We start from the raw sequence: 12,055 nt of genomic DNA, 5'->3' as shown, positions 1-12,055 counted from the left end.
TTAGTAGAATATACTCTCCACACCACCTGAAAAGTACCAATTTGTGCCATATTAGCCACAGTAAGTTTTCCGTGTCTGATTTAAAAGTACCAATGTTAGCATCAAAGATAACCAAGTTGCATGTCAAAAATTTAGCTATCTCTGATTCCTATTCAAGATCACTTGCATGAAACTGTTACTCTTCCAAATATTGCCTACATTGTCTTTTTAATATGTTGTCTGAAATATTAGGATGAAAAGATGGAACCCTATTTTCATGGAAAATTTCCACTAAAACTTTCCTTCCTTCCTGGACATTTATTTAATTAGCATTTTAGCTTTGGGTAAATCTTTTTAAATTCACCAAACTCCCACTTGATAACTTTTTATATCTGCATTTTTACGTGATCCAAGTAGTCATATTCTGTGTTTTTTTATTATCTGGGAAAGTTCTTTAATGTAGAATTAAATATTTTTAAAATTAACGAATGAATTTGCACTCTGTACATACTTAGTAAATTGAAAATTTTGTGACATCGGTATGGTTTTAAAATGGATCTCCTAATTAGAGTATTTCTTATTTTATTTTTTATTGTCTCTACCCAACACGGTGGGCCATCCAATATTGTTTTCATCCACAATTTTAAAATATTATAAACTTTGGGCTTAACAAAAACAACTACCCAATCACATATACATTCATTTGTAACCTATGGCATGGAATTGGCTGAGACTGCTGTTCCATTACATAAAAAATGCAGCAGCCTTGGATTGATGAAAAAAATTTAAAAAGCTCACTAAATGAACATCACAATCTGATGAAACTGCATATGTCTAATGACACTGTGACCTTTAACCGTAAACCACCTAATACCACCATCAATTCCTCCTCCCGCTGTTGTCAACCCCGAACGAAGACAATGAAGCAATTCCATTGTGGGGATCCTTCACGGGCAAGGATTCTGTTATTTTACATGCTACTATTTATACAATTTTTTGTTGATACCTCCGTTGATCAAAAGTTGCAGGCATGGAGGCACCGAACCACAGATCAATTCAGATATCTTTGGCAGATCAGACGGAGGACTTCGGGGATGGTCCAACTCTATCCCGTGACTCTGCATCGAAGGCATAACCGGGTCCCCAATAGCTGATTCTCTACAATCGTAAGTACTGTTGAGTATTACAATAATCTGTATTGATGCTCCACTTACATGAGAAATCTTATTTGCATGTCTTAGGATTTAGTCCCATTTTTAAAGTTGTTATGCTGCTGCTATGTTGTTGTTATAGTTCAATTGACTAAAACTCATCGACTGTGCTAAAGTTGACTTTTTAAACCCACTCAGGGATGGTGAATTTGCAGCCAAGGTCACGTTGGGGATGCTCTCATCGTTGGTTCGGAATAATGGATGGTATCCAGGTCCAGATTGACGACCTAAAGAAGTTTATCGGACCGCAGAACTGTCTCAACACGGAACTGGTTGACCAAGCAACTCGGGAATGCCATGTAACTCCTTCGACATGAAGACTCCTACCCCTTCTGCCACCAAAAAACAAGTTGGGACAACACTGCAAACCTACAAGCGACGCAACAAGCTGTCACCCTCCAAAATTAACGATTCGGACTATCATCCCATCCCTACACCACCTTCCAACCTGGAGGATAGATATCATCACATTTTGGCGGAAGGACACTAGAATCCATTATGTGTTGAAAAGGAGATATAAAACTAAACCTCCAAGGGGAAAAGGAAATTGTTCAATGCTAGAAGAGGAAATAATGGAACAAAGGAATCATGCCCCTACAACAGCAACAGGGACATCCTGGCTATGAAATAGGCTGAGCAGCAGAATTTCTTACAGGTTTCACATGTCGATAAGAGTAGATGGGCAAAGGGAGTCGGTTCCATCCTCCCAGGGGTAACAGTAACATCTTTATTTGTTATGCGACAAACACTGATATGAGTTAATGTGCTTCATCTTAGTGAAGTAACTAATATAATCAGCTACATCTTTTGCGGTGTGCAGGGCATGCCGATGACATTTTTCTCGACGGAAGACATGTAAGTCGTTGGGCTTAACTTGGCAGCAGCTACATATATATTCAACAACGTCCTGGACCAAGAGTATGTTTAACCCTGATAATACTATCTTACATTTGTCACATTACCTTCTGTTTGCATATGATGGATAGTGTTGGTTTCTTTTAGAGTCTGTATGGAAAGCATTAATGTGAGGTGAGAATTTTACTTGTGGTTATAATTCAATTTCGTATTCATGTGTTTTCGACAAGCAGTTTATATATTCATATGAGGATTTCTAATTCTATTGAAGGTTGACATTCATGTGAGAATTCTAACCTCAAGGTGTTCCACCACTTGCTAGTGCTAAGTTGCTTGTATATGAATTAAATCTGTGGCGTTTCCAACTTAGCTGGCCACAACCTACTAATGGATGTCATTTGTAGTGAGCTGCTTGTTCCTAATCCTCACTGTGCCGTCACATGTGAGGCACTGAAGACCCTTGAGCCCGAAAAGCCCATTTTGGACGATGTAAGTCTCTATTTCCATATAATCATGTATCATTGCAATGAATTTGTTGTACAATCCATTAAAAATATGGTGCTGCCTAATAGGTTCTGATACTGCTGGCCTCGATGCTTACTCGAAGCTCGAGCAGAGTTTAATGGTTCTTGCCAACAACCCTCACGTCAGTTTTATACTCTGTCTCCCTCTATATTTGTGTAGGATAATGTACAACACCAATTTATTAGTGCTGTGTTCTAGGCTAATTTAACTGATGTCATCGTGTCCGTTGAAAGTTGCCATCACGGGTAGTGGCAGATCTTGAAAAGAATTTTGTGGATACCAAATATATATTTACTTACTAATAAGAGGTAAAAGTATTTATATTTAAATTAAATATGTCAATTCTTTTATTTTTCAATCATCATAAATTCTAATTATAGGATCGTGATAAATTATAAAAAAAGTATGATTTTATAATTACCATAATAGCATTTTGAATTATATTTGTTGTTTGTCGACATTACTTTTTATTAAATATTGAAGATAACAAAACATAAAATGATAAACTTATAAGCGAACATCATTTTATCTATTAGATTTTATGATACTATTTGCTCTATCTGTGCAACATATTTTGACAATGACATTGAAAACTATAAGACTATACTTATTTAAATAATATATATTGACAAATCATGTTCAATTGATATATGTATTTTATAGTTTATTTATTATTTTCTAGTTGGATTTCATTTATTAAAATCATTATGATTTAATGAAATTAGCTTATCCTTCTAATTATAAACTGGAAAAATATTAACATATAATTATAATATGAAATCAAGATGTAAATAAATATAAAAAATAAACATTTGATTTTATTAAATGAAAGAGAACAAAAATATATCCCTAGTTGAGGATAAAAGAAGGTCTATATGGATGAAGTTAGAATTGAACCTACGACAATAGCAATGTTAGGAATTGTGAAATGTATGAACGCCAATCCAACAACTTCATATATATGATTTGACTGAAAATTATTTCTTTTATAAAATTGTCAGGGGCCATAGATCCCATTGTCCTACCTAAGCTCCACCCTGGTCACTGGTGGATATTAACACCAGCTGTCTGTATTCTGCAGCAAATTACTACTGGTCGCGAACAGATACCATGGGCGACTGTGGAGGCTATACGCAAAGACTTCATGGGGATGGCTAACAACGTGTGCAAGGTATGAAACTTCAAAAATATCTGTAGTACGCACGCCCATGGTGTTTGAGTTGGTTATGTTTGCATTAGTGTCTAAGTGAATTCTAAATTTAAACCATTATTTTTTTTGAAAACGTCAAAATCTTCATGATGACATTACCCTCTACTTTGTCTCTTATTCACCATGGCAGCCACTCACCTTGAAGTCTCCCATTTAATTTTATATATCAAGTTACATGTATATTATATATTGTGAAATTCGTCCTTTGTTGTTTGAATTTGCAGTGTATTATGAAAATGGAATTATAAATTACATTTGGTTGTAGAGTTTTTTTTCATCTTTTGAAGTAAGATGAGAATTAGGTGACTGGAAGAAGACGACGAGTTGGATTTGAACTTGAATAATTTTTTATTATGTTACGGCTGAACTAAAGTATTCATGAGTCGTTTTCGTGTATGTGTTCTTGTCTCTATGCCGATTTCTTTATGTTTCTATCTTTCCGTACGTGGGACATCTACCAAGCGTAATCTAAATGCATTGTTGATGAACAAAGTACTTTACAGATATTTGCCCCTATTTGGTCCGACAACCATTGGTTCCTGCTGGTCATGGAATTTTTTGGGAAGGAGCTAGTGTATTTGGATTCCCTAAAAGCTGTTGCTTGAGTTAGGGCCAGAAGGATTAGGCAGATTAGGAAAGTGGTACAAAATGTATTCCTTCTACATCCTCTTTGTGACTTATTTGTTGTTTATAATTTTTTGTGTATTCTCAACGTAATAACGACTCTACTTATGATTTTTTTTTACGTATTTAAGCCATTTTCTTGGAAGAAATGCTTGATGACAAATTATGGTATGAAAACCCAACTGATGAGAGGTTATTCATAAGTGAGTACAAACTTTATAAGCCAAAGGTTGTCAAACAAGACCATCAAAGGTATGAGATAAGTGGATGTCAGTTATTCATCACTATCACGTAATGAATTTATTTAAGTCGATACACGAGTTTTTCAAGTTTGTTTTACACATAAATCCTAAAATTGCAATGCTACAACAATGACTGTGGAATGTATGTGGCTCAGTGGACGATATTGTACCACCTCTGGAGCTCTTACGACATTGCGGTAAGTAACGTTATTGCATAAACTATTTTGTCTGGTACCATACCACTGAACAATATATTGAAATTCATTTGAAATATGCTCTATAAATGTTAATTATGATGCAAAAGGTGATATACTATAGCAGGATAAGGCTTGCCATTGACATAGTTCTTAAGTACCACAACGAGAACTGCATGGCAGTGATAGAATCGGCAATAGAGTATTGGAGGACCTTCACAAGGGATCTTTCGATTACGAAATAAACCCTAAGTCGTCGACTTAACACTTTTTGGGAGCAGCTATGAAAATATAAGGCCGAACAAATGGATCCATTTTGGTAGTACATACTTTGGTAGTCCACCACCTGCAACTGTGATGGATGAGCCCTCGCACACTAAGATATGAAGATATAAGGTGCTAAATGTTTTGCCAAGGTTTAGATCCCATGCACACGAAGGTACTGCTAAAAGTATGGCCTAACGATTCTGAGTGACACTATTTGCCCCCTCCTGTTTAAATTCAGGAGGAGGTTATTTTTGGTTTTATTAAGGTTTTCATCCACCCTTTTGTTACCTACAGGTTGACCACTGAGGCCGCTGCTAATAGGTATCATTGTTGAAAGATATAAGAAGGCAGTAGCATTTTCGATTGTCACTGGGAAATGGAGCAGCGTCCCTTGCGTTTCTAGCAAGGTTGGGTGCATAGTTCACTGTCCTACCTTCTTCCTTACAATTTGCTTTCCCAGTGGAAAAGACGACTAATTAATGTTCGCTTATGTTTTGCAACTTTATTTTGGACCTAATTCTAATTGAGTCGTTGCTTGATGTACAGTGCTAAACAATTATAGGCACACTTTATGTTTTCATACTTGATGCACTAAAGCTTATTGAGTAAATTTTCTCATTTTAAGAAAAATGCTATTTATACACTATACAAGGGCTTTGTGCCATCTGCTTTTCAATTCTCATCGGGTTGGGAAAAAATAAACAATTTTATGGGGTCTGCGTTTCCTTTATCTCATTTCAGTTTGTCTTTGTTTTCTTTAAAAATAACATTGAAGTTCAAATTTATTTTTATAAATTCATTGACATGCCCCTAATTTAGATGAACTTCGTCTAATTTTTATCAATTAAAAAATAGTTTCACCATGCAAGACATGCTCTTTTCACCATGCCCTAACTCAAACCGTGACAATGAAAACTTTACCAAGATACTAAATAAATTTAACCATAATTATGGTCTAATTCAACTAAACATTTGAGGAAATAATTAAAATAATAAACCTTCTAATTAGCTCAACCCAAATAAGTAAGGTCTGAGAACATGAGAATTCTACAAGATATGCCCACACTTAGCATTTGTAAATTCTCCTAAACTGTTTCGAAGAATCGAACCACATATGGCATAGCTATCAAAAAGACAAAATACCTTTTCAACATCAAATATACTATTCAACATATACAGGTGTTCACTCAGTAACCTAAACACAAATACACTTACATTATCTTGAATTACAATCGTGTGTTTGGACTTTGACTCATGCTAAAATTTTGAGGCCACCAAATGCCCTCCCTTTGTTTAGTTGTTAATTGTTGAAGCACCCTAATCATGTAGAAATGTTGTCCTGGTGGACCCCACAATTTTTGGCACGGCAAGATCTTTTCCCGCCACATTAACTTTGTCCCAAACCTGACCCTGATGGTTGCACAACAAGTTGTGACACAGATTTCTTCCATACTCAGTAATGCGAAAATAAAATAGTAAATTCACAGGCCGTAACACTAACACTAATGAAATTAACAACTTCGAATTTAACACTAACCTCATCAGATATGTCCTCTTTGTTTGCTGTGTAATTTTTTCGGTGATGCCCAAAACTATGGCAGCGCTTGCTATCGCCTACCCATTTTGCCGTTAATGCTTGACCGCAGTACACTTTTTGAATTGATAATCTTCAGATCCAAAATACCGCAACCATCTGCAGTAGTATGCTTGAAAGTTGAACTATTATCCTTCGAAACTTCTACCTCAACCTCTTTTAATAGCTGCGCTATCTTTACAGCAGCGTACTCATACGTGGTAGACCATTGTGCTTCTAACAAACACATAGGGAGGCAAGCAGACCAAAACAAACCATACCGTCCCCGAAATTCTCTATTATGTTCGAAACCTCCATCGGAGTCATGGAATGATCCAGACTTAGCATCTTTGCGCCACCTTTTGAACACCATCCCCATCGGCAACACATCCTTCTCTAGCTCTTTCAAAACACAGATGATATGGCTGCATGGAATCCCTATGCTGTTCCAAAGTTTGCATGAACACTCATACCTCTCAGAGTTGCTTTCATAGAGTGCAGAGTAAACCCAATGGGGCTTCCAAAACTTTCTAAACATGAACTTTTCCGTTCTACTGTAACTCTCCCTGCGAAGGACTATCAACGCAGCCACACCTTCGACCTATTTCTTGACCTCGAAGAATATCTCTTTGGTGTAGATTTGTGACATAGCCTGTTCAATTGATTCCAGTCCTATAGTCATGACCGGTTCCGAATATAGAGATTTGTAGTCCACAATAAACTCATTATTCCTATAGACCTTAACCACATGCTCAAGATTCTCCACCAACTCCAACAAGCAATTCAAGGACTTGAAAAACCTTTTAAGCAATGCATTAATGCCCTTACATCTTGATGTCATTCTCAACCCAGCACAAAAATTGTCGCATAAATATGCATTCGCCTGATGTACCCTCTTGTCATACGTTGTCCAAATCCATTCGTTCTCCTCTAACCCGAAGGCAGCAACCATGTCTGACCAATACTGGTCGAACTCCTCTACCTCAAAATGACCATACACAATAGTCTTAAATGCAGCACAAAAATCATTATCCTTGATGTTTGAAACAGTATTCCACGCTAGGTGTCAGGTGCAAAGTCAATGCGTGGCATTAGGGAATTCTGCTCTAATAGTCTCCTTCATCGACCCGTCTCCATCTGTAACCACAACTTTGGGCTATTTTTGATGTATTACTTCAAGGAAAGTACCTAGAAACTACTTATAAGATGGAATTTTCTCGTCCTCCGACAACCCAAAACCAAAAATGATTGTCTTTCGGTGGTGATTAGTGCCAGAAAATATCACCAAAGGCTGGTTGTATAGATTCTTCCTATATGTCGAATCAAAGGCCAACACATCACCAAAGCACTCGTAGTCATACTGCATTGCCCCGTCCAACCAAAACAGGTGACCAAGGTGGTTTTCAGGACAATATGTGTACATCACAACAGCTAATGGATCCACCTCAGTTTTTCCCTTCAGATAACTGATTGCTGCTGCCGCTTCTCCCTGAACGATCCGAGAGTGACGTACATCGTCGATATAATTATAAATGTCCTTCTTTATAAAGTACATGTTTTAATAACCACCAGACAGATATGTAAAGAACCCCATGCATGCTATGAATGTGGGCTTTATCACCTTCGTTGATGTTGCGGTGGGCTGGCATGACATTAATGAAAGCAGGTAATGCCAAATCATGATTGTGATCTTGAACAAAGGTCTTCATCCTCCACTTGCCACTCTATTTGTCTAAGAACACAACGAACTTCACATTGCAGTTGGTCCTAGTCTCTACCTTATGCGCCTTCTTCCTATCTGCCTTTTCGTAATGCTTCTTCTCCCGCAAGCCCCATCGATTGCAATAGAAAAATTTCTTTAGAACATTGCCTTCGTCGTCTTTAATGGAATAACCTTTTCAAACAGTAAATCCAGTCGCCTTTTCATACTCCACATATCATGCATAAGCCTCTTCAACCCCATGAAATTCGGCATCAGCCAATGTACCCGAGTTTGAAAGCATGGAAGTTTCCACATCATCACTTATTTGATCGCCTAAACCACCTGGTGACTCTGATGAAGGCACTGTGCCACCCTCGTCCCCTAAACCAGATACATTAACTCTCTCTACTGGCTTGCTCTCCTTGCTCACTCGTGATGGTGACTCTAACCCCTTCGAGACCTTTTCCTCGTCGGAGTCACTACTCCATCCATTAGTCCATTGACCCGAAAAGTCCGAGTTTCCTTTGCTTTCACTATCCATTCCAAGGCGTTCTTAAGTACCTGCATTACACAATTCAAAATTAAACATACTGAGAACACCGAAGATAACATAAAACTCCAACATTTGATTCACAACATGGATGCCAATTCAAAAAAGTATAATGTTCAATTCTCATGAGAATTCTAATTCTCTTCAAACTAAATCAGACGAACAATAGAGTACTAATTTGCTCTCCTAATGCTTTGACAATGATTTAAAGCCTTTAATACGTGTAGGCTAATTATAGAAAAAGCAACAACTTTATACATAAGAGAATAAATTCAACAAAGAAAGATACATGTCATTATATTTGCTTCATCAATTCTTGTGATCGGTCTGGTACCCCAACCCTTCCACAAAAAGAAGAAGAGAAAGAAGATAAATAGGAAGATTTATTTGAACTCAGATATTGTAGAAGAAAGAGTACTAGTAGAACTAAAGCATAATTCAAAAGTAAAAGGTTAATTTTGTGCGAAAAAAATTGGAAATCAAAATAAATTAAAATAAAGAAAACTCAAATAGATACATTAGATCGTAGCTTGCAGTGGCATTTGTGGAGAAGTCTTCAAATCTCGTTTAACCCTTCCAACACAAGAAGGAGAAAAAGAAGATAAATTGGGAGTTAATTTGAACCTAGGATATCAGACAAAAAATATTACTAGTAGAACTAAATCATAACTCAAAAGTAAAAGATTTATTCTTTGCAAAAAAATTGAAAATCAAAATAAACTAAAATAAGAAAAATTAAAATATATACATTAGACATAGCTTGCAGTGATATTTGTGAAAAAGTACTCAAATCTCTTTCAACTCTTCCAACAGGAGAAGAAAAAGAAGATAAACATAAGTGTGAATTTGAGTACTATGGTGGGTTCTTATTGATCCATTACATTTTTGCAGGTAAACTTTAATTACTTCTAATACTTTTATTTATTCTTAAGCATTTGTTTTCAAAAGGCCTAAGTCAACACCTTTTATCTATTAGTTGAGCATATTTTAACAAGGAACCTGCATTTCATTGGATGAGCACACTGAGCAGAGAAGTAAAACTGCTATAAAAAATTCAAAGGTTTTGTTTTGGATATGGCTTTGATGAGCTCTCTCCTAGTTTAATAATCTTAGCAGTGGACTATACTATTGATGTCATCACATAGATATTCTTTGATCCTGAACCACTAGGACTGCGAAACAACAAAGAGTTCTTGACCAGTTTCTCAAAATGATTGATGTTCTTCTAACTTATGATGAGGTTTCAATTATAGCTTTCTTCATATATAGAATACATATCCTTAATACTGTTATGATGGTCTCTAATTATTATTTTTAGCTCGTATTCTACAGTTTTGGGTATGATGTATAACATTATTTTCCTTGCTTTATAAATTGTGGGAACTCTACTTCTTCTTGTATATCTATCTTCTGTACTATATCATATTTTACACTTTTTTTTGGACGCTGACAAAGAATTTATATTATTACTATCTTCAGTTTCTTATTCTGAAATTAAAAAAATTAATATTCATATTGTGGAGAAGTACTCAAATCTCCTTCAACCCTTCCAACAAAAGAACAAGAGAAAGAAGATAAACATGGGGTTTATTAGAACCCAGGATATCGGAGAAGAAAGAAAGAGTACTAGTAAAACTAAAGCATAACTTGAAAATAAAAGATTTATTTTAGCAAAAAAGTTAGAATTCAAAATAAAAAAATTCAGATAAATACATTAGATCAGAGCTTCCAGTGACATTTGTGGAGAAGTACTCAAATCTTCTTCAACCCTTCCAACAAAAGAAGGAGAGAAAGAACATAAATAAGATGGTTTATTTGAATCTAGAATAGTTGAAAAAGAATGAATACTAGTAGAACTAAAGCATAATTTGAGAGTAAAAGGTTTATTTTGTGCGAAAATAATTTGAAATCGAAATAAAATAAAATAAGAAAAACTCAAATAGATACGTAAGATTATAGCTTGCAGTGACATTTGTGGAGAAGTACTCAAATCTCTTTCGATCCTTCCAACAAAAGTTTCTAAAATGAACACTTTTTATGGCTAACGACTCTCTCTAAACAACCAATGTAAAGGCATGAGCCATATAAGTAGATGGTGTGATACATACATCTTCCCAACAGTAACAAGCTAACCAGCTTAACGAATAATATTTTCGAAAGATATGAAGAAAGTGAGGAAAATATTAGATTCATGAATGCTAAAAAATATACGCACATTATTGTTAAACTTTTTCTACAATCACATGCCATGTTTTGGTACTCTATTGAATTTATCCATGTTGGAAATTAAACCAAAAGAAATGGGGGCACTTTCATTAAAGATTCAATAATAATCCAAAAATGGCCAAGTAACATGCTTCTAAGATCCATACTTATTCAACATACTAACAACAGAAACAGAGGGCTCAACAAAAACGGCAGGAAGAAATGGAAAAAGGATGATAACATACCTATGAATGTAGCGACTACTAATGCCACCGATATACCCGTTGCACCAACCCGCTCCCGACACCTTGATGTTCAAATCCACACGCACAACCTTCTTCAATTCGCACCTAACAGTGAGATGCCAATGACCCATGATGCTTGTTTCTCAATTTCACCTCCGAAAAGTGCCATTCAATGCCGCCCATGATATAGCCCCCGCTTCCGAAACCTTGATCGAAGAATCCATGCAAATCACCTTCTCCGATCAATGCCTAACAGGTGTCGCGCCAACGACCCAGAATGATTGTCTCAGATTTCACCGGACAACCGCCAGCCACAAAAGGAGGTCAAGAGCCTTCAACAACAACCACTTCATCTGACTCCCTACACCACCCTTAGATTAAGTCTCCTGTTTGAAGTTGAAACCCTAACTGTATCTTTTATTTTTTTTATTTTTTTTAGTTAAATTTTTTTCCAAACAGAAATTTCAATTTCATAATTTTGCCCTTCATTCATTTTACCAACTATTGTTATTTTTACTGTAATTAGTAAATTCACTTGGTCATAATGCTGGTCAACCCAAGTTTTTACGGCACGTGTGTACAAAAAACACAGCACACATTACATGGTCACCTTAGCCACCTTAATTTTCTGGCCACCAAAAAACTCCCCTTTATATAATTGTTTTATTCCTTC

General features: G+C 36.0%; 2 long non-coding RNA genes across 18 annotated transcripts; one reads left to right on the top strand and one right to left on the bottom strand.

Annotated features, from left to right (window-relative positions):
* The first annotated feature begins 685 nt into the window (after nucleotides 1-685).
* On the top strand, nucleotides 686-5,783 carry LOC110278841 (uncharacterized). 17 transcript variants are annotated; one of them, XR_008006862.1, is made up of 8 exons: nucleotides 686-1,145; nucleotides 1,329-1,902; nucleotides 2,011-2,534; nucleotides 3,652-4,430; nucleotides 4,536-4,656; nucleotides 4,802-4,843; nucleotides 4,968-5,279; nucleotides 5,402-5,783. It is a non-coding gene; the product is annotated as an uncharacterized LOC110278841 (long non-coding RNA). The 17 variants fall into 17 exon arrangements; XR_008006863.1 differs by having other exon boundaries at nucleotides 4,965-5,279; XR_008006865.1 differs by having other exon boundaries at nucleotides 3,652-4,421; nucleotides 4,802-5,279.
* A 329-nt stretch (nucleotides 5,784-6,112) lies between these two features.
* LOC127745776 (uncharacterized) lies at nucleotides 6,113-11,759 on the bottom strand. Its single transcript, XR_008007303.1, has 3 exons — nucleotides 11,383-11,759; nucleotides 6,645-8,943; nucleotides 6,113-6,517 (listed from the first exon to the last, which is right to left on the bottom strand). It is a non-coding gene; the product is annotated as an uncharacterized LOC127745776 (long non-coding RNA).
* Nucleotides 11,760-12,055: the final 296 nt, after the last annotated feature.

Source organism: Arachis duranensis, chromosome 3 (genome assembly GCF_000817695.3).
Source record: "Arachis duranensis cultivar V14167 chromosome 3, aradu.V14167.gnm2.J7QH, whole genome shotgun sequence".
Lineage (NCBI taxonomy): Eukaryota > Viridiplantae > Streptophyta > Magnoliopsida > Fabales > Fabaceae > Arachis > Arachis duranensis.
This window is presented reverse-complemented; position numbering and strand designations above follow the sequence as displayed.